The 23,136-nt window shown below is 61.0% G+C and overlaps 1 pseudogene; it reads right to left on the bottom strand.

Annotated features, from left to right (window-relative positions):
- Window positions 1-14,222: 14,222 nt before the first annotated feature.
- On the bottom strand, window positions 14,223-20,185 carry LOC119236955 (olfactory receptor 10G4-like; annotated as a pseudogene).
- Window positions 20,186-23,136: the final 2,951 nt, after the last annotated feature.

Genomic DNA, 23,136 nt, shown 5'->3' with positions numbered 1-23,136 from the left:
CAAATGGAGGCTGCACCTTGCCGACTATTCCCTCTGACCTCTGAAGTGGTTGCACGATTCCCGCCTCCACCTTGTGCTGTGGTAGATCTCACTGTGGGTTCTGACCTCGCAGCGTACCCAAGATACAACTCTGGATGGATCAGGAGCGGATATTAGACACTAGCGCATAAATCCTAGATGTTCCCGGAGGAAGTCTACGTAACCTCTCCCTGCTGACCCTCGTGGACATGCGCCAGAGACAGGAGGCGTGAAAGGAAAGATTGAAAGCCTGGAATCAGGAACATGGAAAACTCCCCTGAAAGGAAATACCTAGAAAATCAGGAGTAAAGCCGCAAAATGGGAGATAGTATTTATATAAGACACAAATGACTAAAAGCCCTTACCAGATACAGAAAGCTTTTATAAAATTCAGCAATAAAACAGCAATCCCAGTAAATGAGCCAATGATCTGAACAGACCCTTCGCCAGAGCAGACGGGCCGTGTGCACTGAACAGGTGAGAACGAGTCACATCCCTTGTCACGAGACCCGCACACCGAGCCGACTCGCCGGCACCTGCTACCTGCTGGCTCCCCAGGAGCACTAGGGCCAAACGCCGTTCAGGAAAAGAGTGTCAGGAACTGTACGTACTGCTTGGGGGGTGCAAACGTGAGGGACACTTGTGGAGGGAGCTGGGGTCAAACACCCACTGAATGTGCATTTACCACGTGATCCGGCCTTCCCAGAGTCTGTGTCATCGTCACAGGCTACACGGAAATATTCACATCAAACTGCACAGGGACATTCACAGCAGCTTTATTTTTTTTTTTAAGATTTTATTTATTTATACAAGACCTGGAGACCAGGCCAGAGTTGCAGCGGGTGAGAGGATCCACCAGAGACAGAGCGGGGAACAAAACAGGCAGACTGAGTGAAACACACTGCTGAGGGGAGCAGAGGGGAGATAGGAGAATCTGCCGCACCATGTAGGTAGCTCCCTGATCGGCCTGGATCGAACCCTCGCTGCAGAGGCTGCGGACAGCTTCACAGCACTGCGCTCAACCCACTGCAGCACTGGGGAGGCCCAAGGCAGCTTTACTCTTATTACAACATTTGGAAGCGATCCTGCCATGCCTCAATATGAAGGGAACAGTGGCGGGTCATACCATTGTCGCTGTCAGAGAAGGAAATGAGCTTCCCCAAGAAGAGACACGCAGGAAAGCAGTGCGTCCTCAATAACGAGCCAGTGTCCACAGGTGAGCAACTGCGATGACGCCTGCGGCACATGCCAGGAAACCAGAATTTGAGAGAACAGAAAGATGAATGGTCCCATGGTGAAGGGGCGACAGAACTTGTAAGACACTCAGGGGAGTAACAATGGTCTCCGTGATGTCATGTGACACACACTTGGCCACACCACAGCCTGCAGAATGCCGAGAGAAACCAAGACGAAACTTGTGAAGTTGAGATAATTAAGAGGCGCCAACATAGGCGCTTCTCTGGTGAAGACTATCGCTTGGCTAGACCCTGTGCTTTGTGGCACAGGCGTTCCATGGAAAATCTCTCTACCCTGTTGCAAAGATTAAGTCATAAGGGGAAGCTTTCATTTAACAGATGAGAACTCATGGGTGGAGACTTTTGCAAAATATGGATTAGTCAAAGAAAGTGGAGATTGATTCTACTTGTTGGTGAGTCTTCCCTTCATCAGTCTCCCCACAGCCGACTTCATGGCTTGGTTCCTCAGACTGTAGATGACGGGATTAAAGGTGGGGGGCACCATCGTGTAGAACATAGAAATGACCAGGTCAGACATGGACGGGGTCTCTGAGGTCGGCTTCAGATAAGCAAAGAATCCAGTGGAGAGAAACAGCACCACAACCAGCAGGTGGGGAAGGCAGGTGGAGTAGGCCTTGGCCTTCCCTTCTGTGGATGGGATCTTCCTGACAGCAGAGAAGATGTGGACATAGGAAATGACGATGAACGTAAAGCAGCACAAATCCAACAGCACATTAATGAGCATGGGGACAAGTTCGCTCATTATATTTCCTCCGCAGGAAATAGCCAATAACTGGGGGATGTCGCAGAAGAACTGGTGGACCACACTGGACCCGCAGTAGGACAAGGAGAAGGTTCCAGCTGTGTTCATCACACCATAAACACTACCACCCAGCCAGGACACAGCTGTCAGCTGCACACACCTGTCCCTGCTCATGAGGACCTCATAGTGCAGGGGGTGGCAGATGGCAGCATAGCGGTCAAGGCTCATTGAAGTGAGTATGTGCAGCTCTGTTGTTGTTGTAAAAACCATCATGAAGATCTGGAGGACACAGCCTGGGAAGGAGATGGAGCTGCTGTGCCTCAGAGAGTTGGCGATGGACTTGGGGACTATGGCTGAGATGAGGCAGAGATCGGCGAAGGAGAGATTCCTCAGGAAGAAGTACATGGGGGTGTGGAGGTGCCGGTCCAGGGTGGTGATGAGGATGATGAGCCCGTTCCCCAGCAGGGCGCACAGGTAGACCAGGCAGAAGAGCAGCGGGTGCAAGAAGCCCATGGTCCCCTGGGTGGGGAACCCCAGGAGCACGAATTCTGTCACGGCCGTGAGATTTGTCACCCCTGGAGCCATCACTGCATGAACGTCTAGAGGAATAAAATACCAGGACCATCCATCAGTGTTGGACCCACCAAGTCTCTCTGCAGGTGACCAGCATTGTCCATTCTCACTGACCTCTCTCTGCTCTGTCCATTGACCACCCCCTCCCCCCTGCAGGGATCTCTGCTTGTGCTCCTCTTGGACTCTCCACTGTCCACGCCGCCTGTGGGAGATGCCGAAGGGCAGAGAGTTCAAGTGACCTCGGCTCCCTGAGCAGTCTCCTCCCGTCTCACCACGTCCCATGCGTGGGCACCCCTGAAACCCTGACCCCGGCCCCTCCTCTGCCGTCCCCAGGCCCCAGGTCAGTGCACCTCCCTGTAGCAGGACGCCCAAGATACCTCAGGAAGAGAACAGAAAGGACACCCCAAAGCCAGCCTGTGTGGTTCTCAGACCCCAGTAACCAGAAAACACTGGCCAGTTTCAGCTCCAGGAGATCATTTTGAGTCCAAGTGGACACTGATGGCCCTGAGTCTCTTCCTGGTCGGCGCCCACGTCCTTTATCACAGCATGGGTGGGGTGTCCCCGACCGGCATCACCACCTGACGACCTTCTGGCCCTCGCCCCTGCTCGTATGCACTGAGAGGGTGACCTCCTGTCCTGCCCTCCCGGTCATTGTCCTGCCCCTCTCCCACCGGAGAAGCTGAGGTGGATTCTCCTGCAGCTGCTTCCCATGGTCACAGCCGCTGTCCCTGCTGCAGGGGAGCTCATCCACCCTGGGTCCCTCCCGGCCCCTCTGTCCCCTTCAGACTCGTGCACATCCCTGCAGGCAGGAGGACTCTCGGGGCTGAGCCAGAGGGTGTGAGCGTGAGCCTGTCCCTCTGGCCACGGGCCCCGGGGTCTCTCCCTGTGCAGATCTGCTCCCGCAGACTTGTAAGTTGGGAACAGCGGAGCTGCAGCCACGTGCCCCCCATGTTGTTTTCACTTTGACCCTAATCTGTGTTATGCGCAAACCCTTTCCATGGTGACGGATAACGGAAGGAGCAGATGAAATTTTGGCTTTTGGCCGAGCGAAAGTAGTAAAATGCTGCACCTCCCCCTGCAGTGACCTTCAGGGCTAATGGCTGTTGCCATGGTCCCTGAGGTCCGGCGTGGGCAAGGAACCAGCGCGCAGGGGGAGAACAGCAAACTCCCTAAGGCACAGATAAGCTGGACGCCTGTTCAGAGACCAGAAGCCGCCACAGAGATTGTTAAAAGAAATGCTGACCACACGGAACCTTACCTCGCTTTCTCAAGACCCACAAACTTTATTCTGCTACAACTGTCTTTCTAAAATCTTTCCTTTTTCTGGTCATTGGTTACTCATTAAAAAAACATACGTAATTTAATAATTAGGCTAATTCAAACAAAACATTACTAAACACTGTGTAATAATAGAATTGTTGGTTTAGTAATCTTTCTATTCTGTGCTTGACTTTAGTACCTTCAATATTCACTGCATTATAAAATAAGTTCACCCATGACAATTAATTATGAGTAAAAATGAGTAAGTAGGAGTAGTAGTAAGTGCAACAAAAATTATATAGAACAAAAAAAAATTAATAGCCTGTCTACTTAAAAACGAGGCTGGGTCCAGAGGTAACTTCGGACATAAATCACCTCCCTGTCAATGATAAGCTAAACCTATGAGCCCACTGGCTTAGTTCACTGATAACTGATCCTATGCCTTTAAAAAAAACATGTATGTACTGGCCACTAACTTCACTAAACTTACACTCAGATTTTCACTCTCTTAAAGTGTGTCTCTGTGTCATTTATTCGCCAAATCCCTGACCCCTCCGCACAATCTCTCAACCCTAAGACGGCCTCATCGCCCATCGCTGTGCTGGTCCGCGGCAGCAAAATAAAGCTCTGTGACCCCAAGTGACTCCACCTGTCCCGGGATGGAGCCGAGTCACCTGCCCGGGGCTCCCTCCCAGGTCCTGGCTCTGCGGTCATCACACCCCGTTCAGTCTCACACAGACCCGTGCGTGTCCCGCGGCCCAGGCCAGACCCTGCGGCTCTCAGGTCCCGACACCGCGTCCCCCTGGCCGGTGTGGACGCTCCGAGGTGGTGCTTCTCCCCATCTGGGTCGCCCCCGGCCCCTGTCTGGGACGCTCTGGCCGAGATGCTAAAGGTCAGAGAGTTGAACTCACCTCAGTCCCCTGAGTGGTCTCCTCCTGTCTCACCGCGTGCCATGCATGGGCACCCCTGAAACCCTGACCTGGCCCCTGCTCTGCAGTCCCTGAGCCCCAGTCAGCAGCTCCCAGCAGCGTGACCCCACAAGCTCCAAGACGTGAACTGTGAAGGACACCCCAAATGTAGCCCGTGGGGTTCTCACCCCCCAGTCCCTGTAAAACACTGGGTCGTTGCCGCTCCAGGTGCACATTTTGGGACCAAGTGGACACTGAGGCCCCGTGTCTGTTCCTGGTCCGCACCCACGTCCCTCATCACAGCAATGGGTGGGGTGTCCCCGCCCCAAGTCGCCATCTGATGACCCTCTGGCCCTCGCCCCTGCTCGTAGGCGCTGAGAGGGTGACCTCCCGCTGCTGCCCTCCCGGTCATTGTCCTGCCCCTCCCTCACCCGAGGAGCTGAGGTGGTTTCTCCTGCAGGTGCTTCCCATGGTCACAGCCGCTGTCCCTGCTGTAGGGGAGCTCGTCCACCCCCGCCCCTGTAAGGCTGCTCCCTCTCTGGGGCGCCCCTGCCCGGGCCCTGGGCCACCCCACTGTGCGGTCACTCACCTCGGGTCCGCGGCGGCCTCACCCCGCACAGCGCTGCCCCCGTCCCGGCCCATGAGCCTCGGACCCGCAGTAGCCGAGACTTCGGGCCCTCTCTGCACCCAGGCGGCCGTGGCCAGCAGGGTGCCCGAGGGCGGGCTGGTCAGTGTCCGCGGTCAGGGCAGGAGGGACGGTCCATGGCCCGCGACGGACAAGGGCTCAGGTCTCCCAAACCTGGGATTCTGGCCTGTGCCCCGACACCACAGACAGACCTGCAGCGGGTCGGGACTTCTACCCCCGCCTGCCTGCGCCCAGGGGCCTCCCTGAGCTGTCCTGTCCCAGGGCTCCGGCGCCCCGGTAATGAGCCCCCAGGGTCAGTGCTCAGGGCCCGGGAGGCCCCGCGGGCAGGACCTGGTCCCCCAGGCCATCACCCCCCACCCTGGGGGGATGGGGTGGACCCGGTGTCAGAGCCAGGACGAGCCCGTCCACTGGGAGTGGGAAGTCACCGCCGCCCAGGGGCCCCCCTGGGCCTGGGGGGGACGGGGGTGTGGAGCAGACTGTAAAGCAAAGACACCAAGGACAGAAGCGGGGGGGGGGTGTGGGGGGAGGAGCGGGAACTGGGCAGAACCGATGACCCCGGGGCAGGAACTGAGTGTTCCCGGGAACGCAGTTTCCTTGTCTCGAAACAGTGCCCACTCGTCTCCGTGTGTCTGTGTCTCCCCCGCGCCCCGCTGACCCTCCGTGGCCCCTCGGCTGGAGGAACGTTGCCTTTAGTGTCAACAAGCAGCCTGCGGCTGTGGGTGTCTGCACGTGGGTCACGTCACGTGGGTTTCTCTCATGAATCTGGTGACTTCGTGTGTGTGGAAATCAGTTACTCCATCTCGAGTTTATTGTTGTGTGGGGTGTGAGGCCGTGGCCGAGGTTCACTCCCGCCCGTGTCCGGGTGTCCCAGCGCCCCTGGCTGCGGGGGGTTCCTCATTCCAGCTCCGGCTCTTGTCACAATCACCGTCCACAGAGATGTGGGTTCATTTCCGGTCCTTCCAGTCCCGTGGTCTGTGTGTCTGTGTGTTCCGGCACGTGCGGTCTCAGGGGGACAGCTCTGGGGTGTAGGGTGAGTCTGGAGGTGCGATTCCTCCCGTCCTCCTCATCTTCGTCAGGAGTGTTCTGGCCGTTAGGGGCTTTTGTGTTCCCACATGAATTTTGGGAAGGTTTGTCCCATGTCTGCGTAGAAGGCCACTCATTCTGTAGGGGCCGCATTAGATCCGAGCATCCCCTGGGGAGGTGCCGTGTGGACCAGCTGACTCTCCACCCGCGAGCAGGGACTCTCTCTCCACGTCCTGTGTTTCCATTCCTTTTGACGATGTCTTCCTCTGTTCTCTGTCTTTTCCCTCCTTCATGGAGTTTACTCCCGGGGCTTCTTCTTTTGAGATGTCATCGAGAAGGCAATTGTTCTTCTTCTCCTCCTTCCACTTTGGGTTCACTGGGTGCCTTTCTCTTGCCTAGAGGCTGCCCCTGGCCTGCGAGACGCTGTCGTCCACAGTGGCTGTGAGGGTGGACGTGCCAGCCTAGGCCCAGATCTTATTGGAAAAGCTTCGGGTCTCACACCGGGGATGCTGTGAGCTGGGGCTGCATCACACGCAGCTTTCATCCTGTGTAGACTCTGCGTCCACCCGGCTGCTCAAGGGTCTCACCGTCAGTGGATCTGGAGTCTCTTTAAATGCTTTCTCTGCGTCTGCTGAGAAGATCCCGTGGGCTGTGTCTTTCTGACGCTTCATGTGCGGAGCCACCCTGGCGTCTGTGCTGTAGACTCCAGTTGGGGCGCCCCTGCCTGCCTGCGATCCGCAGCCTTTTCTCTTCACAAACCTTTTCTCTCAGCACAACTGGCCCCGCAGCTCTCCCGCCACCCGCGACTCTGCAGCTGCGCCTTCCTCTCTCTCCCTTGCCTCATGGGCCGATGGTTTAAATGCAACACAACATAAATTTCGTTCCCTCTCATGGCACATATTCGTGTCAGTGCGCTGTTGTTGTGGTTGCTCTCATTTATTGCATAGTTTTGCATCCTTTTTCACCAGAGAAAGTGGCCTTTTGTGTGTGTCTTTGTCATCGATGTGGATATTTAGAGTAATGGAGGCTCCATAAACCGTGCTTGGAAGTGTTCCCTGTCTCGGTGTCAGTCAGAGGAGTTTTAACTGCAAATGGAGGCTGCACCTTGCCGACTATTCCCTCTGACCTCTGAAGTGGTTGCACGATTCCCGCCTCCACCTTGTGCTGTGGTAGATCTCACTGTGGGTTCTGACCTCGCAGCGTACCCAAGATACAACTCTGGATGGATCAGGAGCGGATATTAGACTCTAGCGCATAAATCCTAGATGTTCCCGGAGGAAGTCTACGTAACCTCTCCCTGCTGACCCTCGTGGACATGCGCCAGAGACAGGAGGCGTGAAAGGAAAGATTGAAAGCCTGGAATCAGGAACATGGAAAACTCCCCTGAAAGGAAATACCAAGAGAATCAGGAGTAAAGCCACAAAATGGGAGGCAGTATTTATATAAGACACAATTGACTAAAAGCCCTTACCAGATACAGAAAGCTTTTATAAAATTCAGCAATAAAACAGCAATCCCAGTAAATGAGCCAATGATCTGAACAGACCCTTCGCCAGAGCAGACGGGCCGTGTGCTCTGAACAGGTGAGAACGAGTCACATCCCTTGTCACGAGACCCGCACACCGAGCCGACTCGCCGGCACCTGCTACCTGCTGGCTCCCCAGGAGCACTAGGGCCAAACGCCGTTCAGGAAAAGAGTGTCAGGAACTGGACGTACTGCTTGGGGTGTGCAAACGTGAGGGGCCCTTGTGGAAGGTAGTTAGAGTCAAACTCCAACTGAATGTGCTTTTACCACGTGATCCGGCCTTCCCAGAGTCTGTGTCATCGTCACAGGCTACACGGAAATATTCACATCAAACTGCACAGGGACATTCACAGCAGCTTTATTCTTTTTTTTTTTTTTTTTTAGGATTTCATTTATTTACACATGAACCAGAGACCAGGCCAGAGGTGCAGGAGGGTGAGAGGATCCACCAGAGACAGAGCGGGGAACAGAACAGGCCGACTGACAAAATACAGTGCTGGGGGAGCCGCGGGCGAGACAGGAGGGGTCTGCAGCGCCATGTGGGAATCTCTCTGGTCGACCTGGATTGAACCCATGCTGCAGAGGCTGCGGACAGCTTCACAGCACTGTGCTCAACCCACTGCAGCACTGGGGAGGCCCAAGGCAGCTTTACTCTTATTACAGTATTTGGAGGCCTCAATATGATTTTGCTGTGCCTCAGTATGAAGAGAACAGTGGCGGGTCATACCGATTTCGCTGTCAGAGAAGGAAATGAGCTTCCCCAAGAAGAGACACACAGGAAAGTGGCGTGTCCACAATGAAGAGCCAATGTCCACAGGTGAGCATCCGCGATGACGCCTACGGGACATGCCAGGAAACCAGAATTTGAGAGAACAGAAAGATGAATGGTCCCATGGTGAAGGGGCGACAGAACTTGTAAGACACTCAGGGGAGTAACAATGGTCCGCGTGATGTCATGTGACACACACTTGGCCACACCACATGCCGAGAGAAACCAAGATGAAACTTGTGAAGTTGAGATAATTAAGAGGCGCCAACGTAGGCACTTCTCTGGTGAAGACTATCGCTTGGCGAGACCCTGTGCTTTGTGGCACAGGCGTTCCATGGAAAATCTCTCTACCCTGTTGCAAAGATTAAGTCCTAAGGGGAAGATTTTATTTAAAAGATGAGAACTCATGGGTGGAGACTTTTGCAAAATATGGATTAGTCAAAGAAAGTGGAGATTGATTCTACTTGTTGGTGAGTCTCCCCTTCATCAGTCTCCCCACAGCCGACTTCATGGCTTGGTTCCTCAGACTGTATATGACGGGATTAAAGGTCGGGGGCACCACCGTGTAGAACATAGAAATGACCAGGTCAGACATGAACGGGGTCTCTGAGGTTGGCTTTAGATAAGCAAAGCATGCAGTGGAGACAAATAGCACCACAACCAGCAGGTGGGGAAGGCAGGTGGAGTAGGCCTTGGCCTTCCCTTCTGTGGATGGGATCTTCCTGACAGCAGAGAAGATGTGGACGTAGGAAATGATGATGAAAATGAAACAGCAGGAATCAAACACCACACTAATGAGCATGGGGCCTAGTTCCTTGAGTAAATTTCCTGAGCAGGAAATAGCCAATAACTGGGGGATGTCACAGAAGAACTGGTGGACCACGTTGGACCCGCAGTAGGACAAGGAGAAGGTTCCAGCTGTGTTCATCGCAGCATCGAGACCCCCACCCAGCCAGGACACAGCTGTCAGCTGCACACACCTGTCCCTGCTCATGAGGACCTCATAGTGCAGGGGGTGGCAGATGGCAGCATAGCGGTCAAGGCTCATCAACGTGAGCAGGTGCATCTCTGTGGTTGCTGTAAAAACCATCATGAATAACTGGAGGACACAGCCCGGGAAGGAGATGGAGCTGCTGTGCCTCAGGGAGTTGGCTATGGACTTGGGGACTATGGCTGAGATGAGGCAGAGATCGGCGAAGGACAGACTCCTCAGGAAGAAGTACATGGGGGTGTGGAGGTGCCGGTCCAGGGTGGTGATGAGGACGATGAGCCCGTTCCCCAGCAGGGCGCACAGGTAGACCAGGGAGAAGAGCAGCGGGTGCAGGAAGCCCATGGTTCCCTGGGTGGGGAACCCCAGGAGCACAAATTCTGTCACGGCCGTGAGATTGGTCACTACCTGAGCCATCAGTGCATGAACGTCTAGAGGAATAAAGTGCCAGGACCATCCATCAGTTCTGGGCCCTCCATGTCTCTCTGCAGGTGACCAGCGCTGTCCTTCCCCACTGACCTCTCTCTGAGCTCTGTCCAGCGTCCCCCTGCAGGGATCTCAGCTCCTGCTCTGCTCGGGCTCTCCAGCTTCAGTGACCCGCAGGTGCCGCCACTGTCCACGCTGCCTGTGGGAGATGCCGAAGGGCAGAGAGTTCAACTGACCTCAGCTCCCTGAGCAGTCTCCTCCCGTCTCACCACGTCCTGTGCATGGAAACCCCTGAAACCCTGAGCCCGGCCCCTCTTCTGCCGTCCCTAGGCCCCAGGTCAGCTCACCTCCCTGGAGTGGACGCCCAAGATACATCAGGAAGAGGAACAGTAAAGGACACCCCAAAGCCAGCCTGTGTGGTTCTCAGACCCCAGTAACCAGAAAACACTGGCCAGTCGCAGCTCCAGGAGCCCATTTTGGGACCAAGTGGACACTGATGGCCCCAAGTCTCTTCCTGGTGAGCGCCAACCTCCCTCATCACGGCAGTGGGTGGGGTGTCCCCGCCCTTAATCGCTGTCTGACAACCATTTGGCCCACGCCCCTGCTCGTAAGCTCTGAGAGGGTGACCTCCCGCTGCTGCCCTCCAGGTCATTGTCCTACCCCTTCCCTAACCCGAGGAGCTGAGGTGGTTTCTCCTGCAGCTACTTCCCATGGTCACAGCCACTGTCCCTGCTGCAGGGGAGCTCGTCCAACCCCAGCCCTGCGAGGCTGCTCCCGTCTGGGGCGCCCCCCGCCTGGGACCTGTGGCCACCCCACTGTGCGGTCACTCACCTTGGGGCCTTGGTGGTGTCCCCCTCACACAGCGCTGCCCCCCCCCCGGCCTGGGCGCCTTGCAACCGCAGCAGCCGAGACTTCGTGACCCTCCCTGCGCCCAGGCGGCTGCGCCCAGCAGGGTGCCTGAGGGTGGGCTGGTCAGTGTCCGTGGTCAGGGCGGGAGGGTCGGTCCATGGCTGGCGACGGCCATGCCTTCAGGGCTCCCAAGCCCGGACTGTCTCCTGTGCCCCCGACGCCGACAGACAGACGCGCTGCGGGCCAGGTCTTCACCCTCCGCCCGCCCGTGCCCCCCCCAGGGGCCTCCCTGCGCTGTCCTGTCCCAGGGCTCCCAGCGCCCCGGTAATGAGCCCCCGGGGTCAGCGAGCCAGGGTCCAGGAGGCCCCGCGGGCAAGACCTGGTCCCCCAGGCCCATCAACCCCTGACCCCATGGGGACGGGTGGCTCTGGCGTCAGTGCCAGGATGAGCCCGTCCACAGGGAGCGGGAAAGTCGCTGCACCCCGGGGGACCCCTCGGCCTGGTGGGGGGGACGGGGCGTGGAGGCGGGCGGGGCACAGTATGAAAGGAAATAAGGAAGGAAAGAGGGGGGGCGAGGAGGAGAAATTGCGCAGAAGGGAGTGAGAAAGCCGGGGCTGGTCTCCTGGGATGTGAACTTGTTTATGTGTCTTAAAAAAGTTATTTATTTTTTATGCCTTTCCTTTTTAGAACCTACTAGACCATTTAAATGTTCTTTTTTTTTTTTTTTAAATTTCTAAACATTGAACTACAAGATGGTATAGTTTTAGGGGTCCAGATTCACCGTCCTCAGTACAGGTCACCCCCCCAGCCTCTGTCCTGCACAGTCCCTGGGGTGCCCCCCCCCCCGACCCTGCTTGAAACACAAATCTCCGCCTGTGGACTGAGGCTCCCAGGGGAGGGGGAGGGAGAGTCCCGCGTGGAGGCTTTGCCGTGTCTGGAAGATCCACTCTGCGTTTTCTGTTTTGCTCATCAATACTAAAATAACATTTCCAATAAAATTGGAAATAATGGCTTTACACCTCTGTCACTGAGAGGCTTATTTACATACCTTTATTTTTTAAAGATTTATTTTATTTATTTATGCACAGAAGAACTGGGGTGCAGGCCAGAGGTGTGGGGGTGAGAGGACTCCCCAGAGACAGAGCGGGGAGCAGAACAGGCAGAGCTACTGAGATCCACTGCTGAGGGGAGCAGGGGGATTCAGGAGGGGTCTGCTGGGTGTGTGGGTCCCCCCTGGCCGGAGATGGACTCAGGTCCCAGCGGTGACAACATGAGACTCGGCCCTGGCCCCGGGGGTCTCTCCATGCCCTTAAACACAGAATCAGGGAATTTTTTTTTAGTGCTAAAATTTGATTTGTATTGAAGCTTCAGCAGAAAAGTAAAAATACCTGGATGTGAGAAATGGCCCTCAGGGATCCCCACCCCCGAGGGGGAGCTGGGGTCCCTGCTGCACCCCTGGTCTTGGCGGGGGGGTCCTACATGTGTGTCTCAATGAGGACTCATAGTTGCTTTTAATTTGAGAGGAAGAAAGGTGAAGAGACGCGAGCACCCTGAAAGCATCACACGAAAAGAAGGGTTTCACGCCTGTGACCCTCCCCCGAGTCTGGCCCTGAGCAGAGAAGGGCCCGGCGAGACCAGGTACGTCTGCTCCAGTGACCTCGGGCCATTCTGGTCCATCTGAAGGGACAGCCTGGACTCGGCCAGGGTCACAGACTCTGGGGAACTAGTGGACTAGATATTAAAGGAAAGAGACACAGACTGAGAGTAGCCAAGTGTCGTGACAGTCGCCTCTGACCTGTGATGGGAACATGGTCGCGTTTGTGCCCAAAGGGCTCTGCCAGGTGGCCCTGGATGGGGGTTAGGGGCGTCTGCAGGGCCGAGGGGCTGGGCCGAGGCTGGGTTGAGGGACACGCACTGCCCAGTGGGGACAGGCTATGGCTGCAGACGGGAAGGCGCCTGGCGCCTCACCCAACTCTGGGGTTCCCTGCGGCTGCTGTTTAGGGGGACAGACGCCGCGGCCCATCTGCCCGCCTGGGAGCCCCTATGTCCCCCATCCTTGGCCTGGAGGACGACCCCTTCCCTGTCCCTGGGGGACCCTGCCGGTGGGCACTGTGACCCCTGATGCTCGGACACCTAGACCTCCCGGGAGATGACACCCCCTTTCCTCCCACTCTGCATGGGGGGCAGGGGCAGGTGGGGGTCAGTGCCCCAGGCGGGGTGTCCTTTAGGGGCTCAGGGAGCAGGCTGTGGGGGCCTGGGTTGCTGCTTGCTTGGCTGAGGTCATGGACCAGCGCCAGCGCATGTGGATGCGCAGACAGTGACGCCTGCGCCCAGGTGAGTGGATGTGGGAGCGCGAGTGCCCAGCGTGCCCCGAGCTGGAGCCACAGCTGCGGGCTGGGAGCCGGCCTGAGCTCCGTGATGGCCGCAGTTTTGCTGACTCCAGTGGCCTCTCCCGCAGGCGCTGAGCATGAAGCAGGGGTCTGGGCGCCCATCCAGTCCACGGGTGTCATCGCAGGACAGCACGTGGGCAGCAGGGGGCAGAGGGGTGCAGAGACGGGGATGCCCTGGCACGGCCACACGCCGCCCTGTGCCTGCGTCTTCACTACAGTCTGGGCACAGCCCGTGCAGGCCGCGCTGCTGTGGAGTGACTCGACGGCCCGAACATGTGCCCAGGTGGTGGCTTGGAGACCAGGACCCGCCCCGAACTGTTGCATGCACCCAGCAGACAGGAGCCCCAGGGCAGGCGGAGGAGCACGACAAGGGCCCGGGCCGACCCCTGGTCCCCCTCCTGGTGCCGCCTCCCCACCTCTGGACTGGGCCCCCTCTGCAAGGACAGGTCAGCACAGGGGAGGGGCGAGGGGGAGGGAGTCGGGGAGTGGGACGTGAGAGGGAGCACAGGGGATCCCTCGCATGTGCCTCAGCTGGCATCCCGAAGAAAAGTTTCTGTTGTTTTTTTTTGCCTTTTCACTGCAGAGCCAGAGCTCTGGGCTCAACCCGCGACCCAGACAAGGACAAAGACACTTGACAAAGGACAGTCAATGTGCAGGAGCAGCCCGCTCTCCCCACTCTGCCCCCCCCACCCCGCCCAGCTGCCCCTGCCCTTCCTCCCCACCCTCACGCCCTGCCCCAGGCCCAGCCGCCCCCGCCTCACGCAGCGGCCCGCGGGGAGTTCAGTCGCTGCAGTCAGATCCTCGTCTGCGCGGCCTTTGGGTCAGGAACACAGGCTGGACACCGCGGGGTCACTCGGACGGTTCCTGTTCCTTCACCTGGAGCCGCGTCTGGGCCGCGCCGCACGTGGACACAACGCATGCCTGGCCCAGCCCGGAGAAACGGACTCGAGGTAGCATGGAGGCGCCTCCAAGTCGGGCTCCCAATGGCCCGGGTGACGCTGCCCAGGGAGAGGCAACAAGAGTCCAGGGGCAGCATGAGGCGGGGGAGCAGTGGGCGCCCCCGCGGCCCCGACGCCCTCGGGGGCCACACTAGGCTGGCCGCCTCTTGCCGGGTGGAGCTTCATCTCCAGGGGACACTCTCCCCGGGCTGTGCTGTGTCTGCCTGCGGGGCCTCCTGTTGGGGTGCAGAGGGGGGCCCTGTGCATCTGAGCGCACCTGCGCGACCTCGCGCGCCCGGGGCTCCAGCCACAGTGTCCACCAGGCGCAGGGCCCTGCGAGCCTCACTGGGCCTCACGGAGCAGCCCAGGCTGCCACCTCGACACAGACAGAAGGCGGAGCATGTCTGAGCCACTGCCAGCGCCAGGATGGTTCTCCCCGCTGCTCCCATGGACAGCCCTGGGGGTACACCGCGTGGCTGCAGGCGCACCGGCCAGGAATGTGTCTGTACCCTGGGATCTGCAAGACAGTTGCCCTGCGGTGGGCCTGTGCGGGCTCCGGGTGTCCAGTGCTGACAGGCGAGTGGGGCGGGGGCGGGAGGGCGTCAAGGACCAAGGGGCACGGGCACATCTCCCTGGACAGCTGTGCCCACGAGGGCCCATTTCAGCCTCCGCCCTGCTCTAGCATGAGGTGCTGTCTCAAGCTAGGTCAGCGGTGAATGTCCAGGGAGGAAGGCCAGCTCAGCAGTGGCTGCACAGGAGCCGACTTGGGGCTTTGTAGCTGTGCTATGGTCACACCGCACAGCTGGATGAGCCACCGGGTGGACCGGCACATCAAACAGCAGCCAACGACAGAGCGGCCACAGCAGGCCCCGGGCTCCTTATCTGAGGAGAAAAGGAACCAAGAAGTTGAGCTTTCTCTAGATGCTCACTCGGTGATACTGAAAGTTTTTACGCTTCTCTGTTGCAGTGGCCTAAATCCATTATGGCATTTTCATTTCACAGGAAGGTGGTTTTAGGACCACAGTGCGTCTCCACACGTGGAACAGGAGGTGCCCGGCACGGATGGCGTGTCTGCGTCTCAGCAGGGGACAGGTCCCGCGTGCCCGCGTTTCTTGCAGACACGCAGCCCGGCCCGGTGGCCGCAGGAACACGAGGGAGAGCAGCTCGCTGCACCGGCTGCCCTGGCTTCCCGCCGGGCCGCGATTGGTATGTGAGGAAATGTGCGCTGAGCAGACGCTCACCTTGTCCCCTGTGCCTGGTGAAACGCCTTCTTAAGAGCCACTTTCATGTCCTTCTTCCGCAGGCAGTAGATGATGGGATTCAGGGTTGGGGTGACAACGCAGTAGCAGGTGGACGCCAGGCAGTTGGCGAGGGGTGAGTAGCTGAAGCTGGGCCGCAGGTATGTGGAGCTGCCAGTGCTGCAGAACAGCAGGACGGTGGCGAGGTGGGCTGAGCAGGTGGAGAAGGCCTGCCGACAGCCCTGTGCACGCGGGATCCTGGCCACTGTGGACACGATGCACAGGTAGGAGAGGAGGGTCAGGGCGAAGGCCCCCAGGATGACACAGCTGCTGTCGATGAAGCTCCAGGCCTCGTGCAGGCCAGCCTCATGATGGGGGGCATGTGGCTGAAGAACTGGTGGATGACACTGAGGCCACAGAAGGGCAGGGAGAAGGTGTTGATGGCCTGGAAGGCGGTGTAGAGGGCCCCGCCTGCCCAGGCCCCGGACACCGCCCCCAGCAGCGGCCCCGGCTCATGGTGGCCCCGTAGAGCAGGGGCCTGTGGATGGCCAGGCAGCGATCACAGGCCATGGCCGTGAGCAGGAAGCACTCGGTGGCCGCAAGCGAGGAACAGGTAGAGCCTGGCCACGCACGCCGGGAAGGAGATCTCCTCAGATCCGCTGACCACGGCCCTGGGCACGGTGACCGAGGTGCAGCAGGCGTCCAGGAGGGACAGGTTCTTGAGGAAGAGGTACATGGGGTGTGCAGGCGGCCGTCCCTGGTGATCACCACGACCACAGACAGATTCCCCGGGAGGCCCAACGCATAGATGGCGAAGGAGACGCCCGCACACGCCGCGTCCACGGTGGGGGCGTCGGAGAAGCCCTTCGGGAGGAAGCGGCCGCCGCGCTCGGGGTGGCCGTCTGCAGGGCGGGGTGCTGGCCGCACGGCCCGGGGAGGGGTCTCCCCTGCGGATCACCCCGCGGCCGCGCGTCTAGATTCCACGCACGTCTCTGAAGAAAATCCTCTTTCACAAAAAGAGAAACGAGTTTAGCCCCGAAGCTCGATAACCGCGGTTTGGGGTGAGGGGTGCGGGTCCTGCTGCGGGAGGCGCGCCTGCCCTCCCCGTCCCACGAAGCGGGGTGGCTCTGCCCGGACCACGGCTCCCCGCGTCTGGAGGAGCGCGGGGTGGGCTCGGGTCCGTCCGGACGCGGCAGCGCCCGCAGGGCTCGGCGGGCCCGGCTGGAGAAGCCACAGGCGGGGACGAGCCCGCGCCCGGCGGGGCTGCTCGGAGCGGCTGCTCGGCCCGGACGGCCCCGGCGCGGGTGGACCGTGTGCTGAGAGCAGGGGCGGCCGGCCCGACCCACTCCTCGCGCCGCGGCCGGCAGGGGCTCCGAGGCCGGCGTTTCCCCTTCACGGAGACGGGTCACCCTCGCGGCCGCGGAGGGCAGGACGCGGCCCCTCCCCGCTGCCCACCCGCCCGCGCGCGGGGCAGCCTGAGGGGCGCGTTGCCCCTGCGGGGCGAGTCCTCTGGGCCCGGCGGGCGGTCCGGGAAGGGCTCGCAGTCGGAGGAGCCGCCCCTGGGGGTCCAGGAGAGCCCAGGGCGGAGCCGCCAGCGCCCGCCTCGGCCGCGGGTTGAAGGGCGGGCGGGGAGGGGCTCCGCCTGGCCCCACCAACTGGCCGTGCCCCGAGGCCGCGGGCTCTCCTGTCAGCGCGGCCCGGCTGGGGGGCTGGCGCGTCCCCGAGGCCTGCCAAACGGGCTCCCCTGGGCCCGGCGCCTGCGAGGCCCCTCGGCCCCAGGGGTGCTGACGCTGCCTGGGGGGCACCCCACGTAACAGGGCCCCAGGCCCCTGCTGCCTGCTGGGCAGGGGCGTCCTGATTGAAGCCAGCGGCCGGGCCGCAAGGGGAGAAGCAGGAGGCGCCGCAGGGCGGGCTGACCCCGCAGACCCCCGCCTGTGCGCAGAGAAACGGGGGGCTGAAGAGCAGAGCCTCAGCTGCGAGCCCTTCTGCGCCCCAGGAGGGCCAGGGCAGACTGGGGCGCAGGGACGGTGGTGGCCCGTGGGGACGCGGCGCCCTCTGGGGGAGCAGCCTGGATGCGGGGCCGCGACGGGGCGCTGCTGCGGAGACCTTGTCAGGCGCCCGTCCCCGAGGCGCGGCCCCCTGGGGACAGTCCCGCCTGGCGCCCCGAGAGGCCACCCGCTGGCACTCTGCAGGCGCGGGCGGCTCCGGGCAGCTCGGGGCTGGGGCGCGGCTCCCCCATGGCCCTCGGTCATCCCCTCAGGACAGGCGGGGAGATGAGACCGGGCCCAGCGCGCCCCGGGGGCTGGGCGTGAGGCGAGGGCGCAGGGGCCCGTGCCCCAGCCCCCGTGGCCGCCTTTGCAGGGCTGGGAGCCGGCGCGGTGCCCGGCGGGCTGGACCCGGGGCAGGTTGGCGCTCGCGGGCCCCTGCAGTCCTGGCCCCGGACTGGAAGCGGCGCCGGCGCCCGCCGCTCCTTCCGTGTCGTGTTTAAAGTCTTTCCTGGCGAAGACTCTGGTGCCGTCCTGGCTGGCGGCCCGGCGGGGGCCACGGCTTGGCGGGTGAGTGTGCGCAGTGTGTGCACGTGTGGTGCGTGCGTGAGTCTGTGTGGTTGTACATGTGTGTGCACGTGTGTGCATGTGTGCGCACGCCTGCGTGCCCAAGTGGAAGTGTGGGTGTGTGCACACACGTGTGAGTGCGCGGCTCGTGGGGTGCAAGCGGCAGCCTTGTCTGACCTCTCAAGTGGCTGGATGACCCCTCGGCTGGAGGCCCGGGCGGCGGCGTGGCCTGCTGGTGGCGCAGGAGTCACCGCGTGTACGTGACACTCCGGCGCTCCGGCCCGGCTCTGGGTGGCCAGAGGCAGTGACCTCGGCGCCGCCCTGGGGCCCGGCCTCCTCCGCATCGGGCCGACTGCTGGACCTGTTGTCCTCACCCGCCTGCTTCTTGGCGGGGGTGCGTGGGGTCCCACTCAAAGGTCATTTGAACAAAACCTTTTGGAGGGAAACTGAGCGCAAGTGCTGGATCCCTGCGGGAAGCAGGACGCCCCTCGAGTTCCTCCCCCGCTTTGACACAGCCGGTCCCAGGGCTCGCGCGCCCCCGCTCCCCCCATAAGCAGCCAACGTTCTTTCTGAGGTGCTCGTTGGGGACCCCCGCCGCCCTACTTTCCGCTCTGGACGACTTGGGGTTAATCCAACCAACCACACTCCCTTAGTCTCGGCAGCTGCGCTGAGGAGAGACCTTTCCAAGGGCGCCTGAAGCCCCGCGTGCCCCTCGCAGCCCCACCCCACCCGCTGCCCACCGGGCCGCCTGCCGAGGGGGAGCCAGGCGGGGGAGGAGGTGCCCTGCCTGGGGACCTCCGCTGCTGGCCCCCGCGGGAGGGAGGCCGCTCAAGGGGGTCTTTCCAGCAGCAGAACAGAGTGCCACACTGTTCTGCAGAAGGGGGGTGCCACACCCTGCCGGGCGCCACACCAGCGCCCGGGGAGCCGCAGGAGACGGCCGAGGACAGCCCCTGCGGCCGGCCGTCTGGGTCACAGCCGGATACACGGACACTCGCGGTGTGAGGTCACCGAGCCCGACTCTGTCTGGCCTCCAGACGGCTGCTCCACACTCCGGAGCACTGGTGTGAAGGGTCGTCAGGTTAGAAGAATCAATCAAATGTAACATACACAGCCTGTGCGCCACACGTAACACACGTGTGCACAGACACGCCCACATCACACACACCCACATCACAGAGCGCACATCTGCGCATGCACACCCACACCACAGGGCACACAGGTGTGCCTGCGCCCCCTCACACCCCCGTCCCACGCGCACTGGGCCCCCCTGCACCTCCACGGCTCTCACGCGGGCCCCACCCAACTACCTGGCTTGTCGCCTTGGGCCCTGGGGATTAATTTCATTTTCCTGCGGTAATTGGCAGCTCGCCTCCCCGCGGGGCTGCTCCCAAGTTCCCTCTAATCAGGGGTGCCCGCGGCCCTGGAAGCCCAGCACAGGCACAGCCCCCCAGCGGGGACAGGCCCCGGAGCCCGGGCAGGCTCCCGGGAAGGCGGAGCACGGCCCCTCCCCCCCCAGTGTGGAATGAGGCCAGGGGGCTGCTATTTAGCGGCTGGGAGGCCCGGGCTGTTCCAGAAGGCTCCGCACCCTCCCTGCTGGATGCCCGGACCCTGGGGGCGTGAGGCTGAAGCCAGGGGCGCCAGGTGAGTCCTGACTCTAGCAAGACATGCCCTTCCTGCGGGGGGGGGGAGGGGGGGCGCCCAGCGGGGTCTGCTCTGGGGAAGCTTGTGGGCTGGACCAGAGCCTTTGAGGGAATGGTGGGGAGACCCCCGCCCCGCCCCGCCCGGTCACCTCCTGTGGTGTGCAAGGGAGGGACGGCCCACCCGCCACACGCCCCTGCAGATGCCCTGAACTCGGGAAGCGGAGACATAAAAAGTGTGAGGTGGTTTTGCCCCCAGATCCGTCTTTATTTCCAGAGGGGGCAAATGAGGAACGAGGCTCCGCGTCCTTCCTGCGCACTCACCGGGAGCTGCTCTCCGTTCCCGCTCGGGCTGGCTCCAGGGCCGGGGTCTCCGTGCAGTCCTGGCCGCGCGGCTCTGGCGGCGGGGCTGGCATAGACAGGGCCTGGCTTCAGGGCACCCAGCATGGACACAGGAGTCAGCAGAGCAGGGGCGAAGCTGCCAAGGGAGAGCTGCCCCCGGGGCCCCTCGGCGGGAACGTAAGCGCTTCCCCGGGGCACAGGGCCGCTCGGCCCTGGCTGCCGCCTGCCTGGCAGGGAGGGGTGAGGCTGCGGGCGGGTCCCTGGGGTGGAGGGGGGCAGGAGGGCAGCCTGTCGGCACAGGGGCACAGGAGGTGTGGCCAGGGTCATCCAGAGTGCCCAGCGGAGGCCGTGAAGGCGGCCCGGGGGCCCCGTGGAGAGAAGAGTGTGGGAGCCTCGGTGTTTCAGACCGGACGGCAGGGGGTGTTTCCAGGGGCCTTAGGAAGCTGCGCCCGGGGCACGGAGGCTGCGTGGGGCCCTCGCGGTGTGCGTCCTGTGGAAAGCCGGCTGTGTGGGGGCGTGGGACGCCGATGGCCGAGGCTCGGGCCAGGAGAAGAGGCTCTCACCCCATGGGCCTCAGGCCGGGCCTCACTCTCTTGAGAAAACCTCTCTGGTCTCAGATTAACCCATGAGCCCTGTCCTGTCCAGGCGGCATCTTGTGCTGTTCCTCTCTCAAATCTACCGAATTAAGTAGTTTTCTGGTCTTCAGTGACGGCTGGGCAAGCGACACAGGGACACCCAGAAGGCCCAGCCACGGAGTCTTTGGCACCGAGGCCCCGACACAGGGCCAGGCACATGGGGACAGGTAGGCAGACCCCAACATGGCCCTGTGGCCGCCACCAGCACGGACACTGGCCCAGGGCCAGCTCTGTGGGCCGAGGCGCCGCTCCCTGAGCTCCAGGCTGGCCTCATGGTCCTGGGCACACGCTGACTGTGCGCTGTCCACTCTGCCACCGGCCGTGTCCCTGTGCACGTCCAGGGTTCCAGCCAGTGACCCATCTCAGGGGACACAGCGGGACACGTGTCCCCGCAGCTCACACAATTACAGTTGGGGTCCAGGTTCTGGGGAGGGGCCGGTGGGGAGAGAAACTGACTGACTTCCGAGGGGGAGGACAGTGGGCCACGCCTGGGCGAGGGCTGGCCTCGCAGTAGAGCTGTGACTCGTGCGTATTCATTTTGTTCGGGATGTAAGGCCAGGCCCCGTCCCGTCTCCAGGCGCTGGACCACGCGCAATGAAAATGAAATATCCAGTCAAGAGCCGCCTTTTAAAAAAATCCTCTGGGAATTCAGATAATAACCCCCCACCCCCAGCTGAGAGCAGTGAAGTGGCCAAAGGGGGGTCCCGGGAGCGGGTCCCCTCCGACGGCACAGACCGGAGCATGACGTCAGCTGTCAGAGAAGAGAAATCAGCTTGGCGGGCCAGGAGGCCGCCTCCTCGAGCTGCCCGAGTCGCCCTCTCTGAGGAGGAAGGGGAGTGGGGAGCTGCTGGGGGCTGAGGACAAGGAGCGTTCCCGGCTGAGGAGCTGGGGACCCGGCCTGGCTCGGTGGCCACTCAGAGGGCCAGCTTGGGCTTTGAACTGGGGGCCTGCGTCCTCAGGCTTCAGGACCTTGTTGCTGCGCCCCAGCTGCAAACTTCTGTCTGCCGCGTCCCAAAAGCAGCTTCGGAGGAAAGGCTGGAGGTGTTTCTGCCCTGCTGTTTGGGGCCTTCACCGCCCACCCTGGCTTCACACCCAGGATGCTCCGGGCTGGTGCCTCCGCGGGGTCTGAGGGAAGAGGGGCAGGGGCCCGCATCTCTGTCTCGGGCCTGCTCTGCCCGGCCCCCTCCCCTCATCCTCCCCCGGCTCCCGCGACACCCTGGCCTGTCAGCTTCAGCTCGCAGAGCCTGCCGCCCGGGTCGTCTGCCCGCTCGGGGCCACCAAGGAACCGGGCTACATGGTTTTGATTGATCTGCGTGAGTCTGAACTATTTTCCTTACGCCGCCTGCTTGCTAATCTTAGTAACTTTCATTCAGTGATAACTCCGTAATCGCACTGGACACACACTCGCATCCGCTGTGGAGGTCACTGCGTTGAGCACTGGGGGTCCTGAACGTGTGCTTGTTAAACGTCGGTCCTCATGACATTTTCCGCTTTTGAGAAAGTTAGTTTTTCCATGAGTGACTGATTTTAGTCATTCGGGATGGCGGCTGATAGTTCAAATCCATTTAGGTATTTACACACTTTCATGAACTGAAATTCCATGGCGTCCGCTGCCGGATTAATTAAATATCTAAGATGACTTAATTTATTTTATCCAATGGCTTCATCCGCGAAACGCCTTTTGTCCAGGCGGCAGAGCCTCGCTCGGCTCTTTACACAACCAGGGCGTCGGGTTCTGACGGGGGTCCCTGGGGGTCAGGAGCTGGCCACATGTGCCCCAGGTCTTGAGGCCCATCTTCACGATTGACTCGGCACCTCGAGTCAGGAGGGCTCGTCCTGACCCACAGGCCGTTTGACGCCCCTGGCCTCAGAGCTGCCCGGTCTCCTCCTCAGTGGCAGGAGACTCGGCGCATGTGTCCTCAGAGGGCCCTTGGCCCTCCTCGCGCCTCCCACGGAGACCGGTCCTGGCGTCCTGGTGCTGCTGCGCCTGCGGCCAGTACATTCCGACGTTAGAGCTGGGCACCTCAATATTGGGGGCGGCTATTAAGTTTTGTGCTAAACACCTTCAGTGTCCTCACCACGTGATCTGATCTTTAAGCTGCAGAAGGGCGGGTGTGACCTGCTCGCGTGCAGAAGCCAACTTGCTTTCCTTTGGCTTTCATTGCATTTCCAGGTTGTGTCCAGGGCGGAGCTGAACGACAGCAGTGGACGCCCCGGAGCCCCAACTATAGCGGAGCCTCCAGTAGGTGTTTAGGGGTGGGAGTGGGCCCTGCCCTTGCCACACACAATGTCAACAAGCGCCTTGGGCGCAGCCCTCCTGACGAGACACGCCTGCCCGAGTCGCTCGCGGTGAGCTTGGGAAGGGCAGTGCTGGGGCTCTGTCCTGCTCGGCCCACGGCCAGATGGGTGGGCACTGCCAGG

Source organism: Talpa occidentalis, unplaced genomic scaffold (genome assembly GCF_014898055.3).
Source record: "Talpa occidentalis isolate TD23 unplaced genomic scaffold, MPIMG_talOcc4v2.1 talOcc4.9, whole genome shotgun sequence".
Taxonomy (NCBI): Eukaryota; Metazoa; Chordata; class Mammalia; order Eulipotyphla; family Talpidae; genus Talpa; species Talpa occidentalis.
The sequence above is the reverse complement of the archived record's forward strand: the minus strand, read 5'-3'. Positions and strand labels throughout refer to the sequence as shown.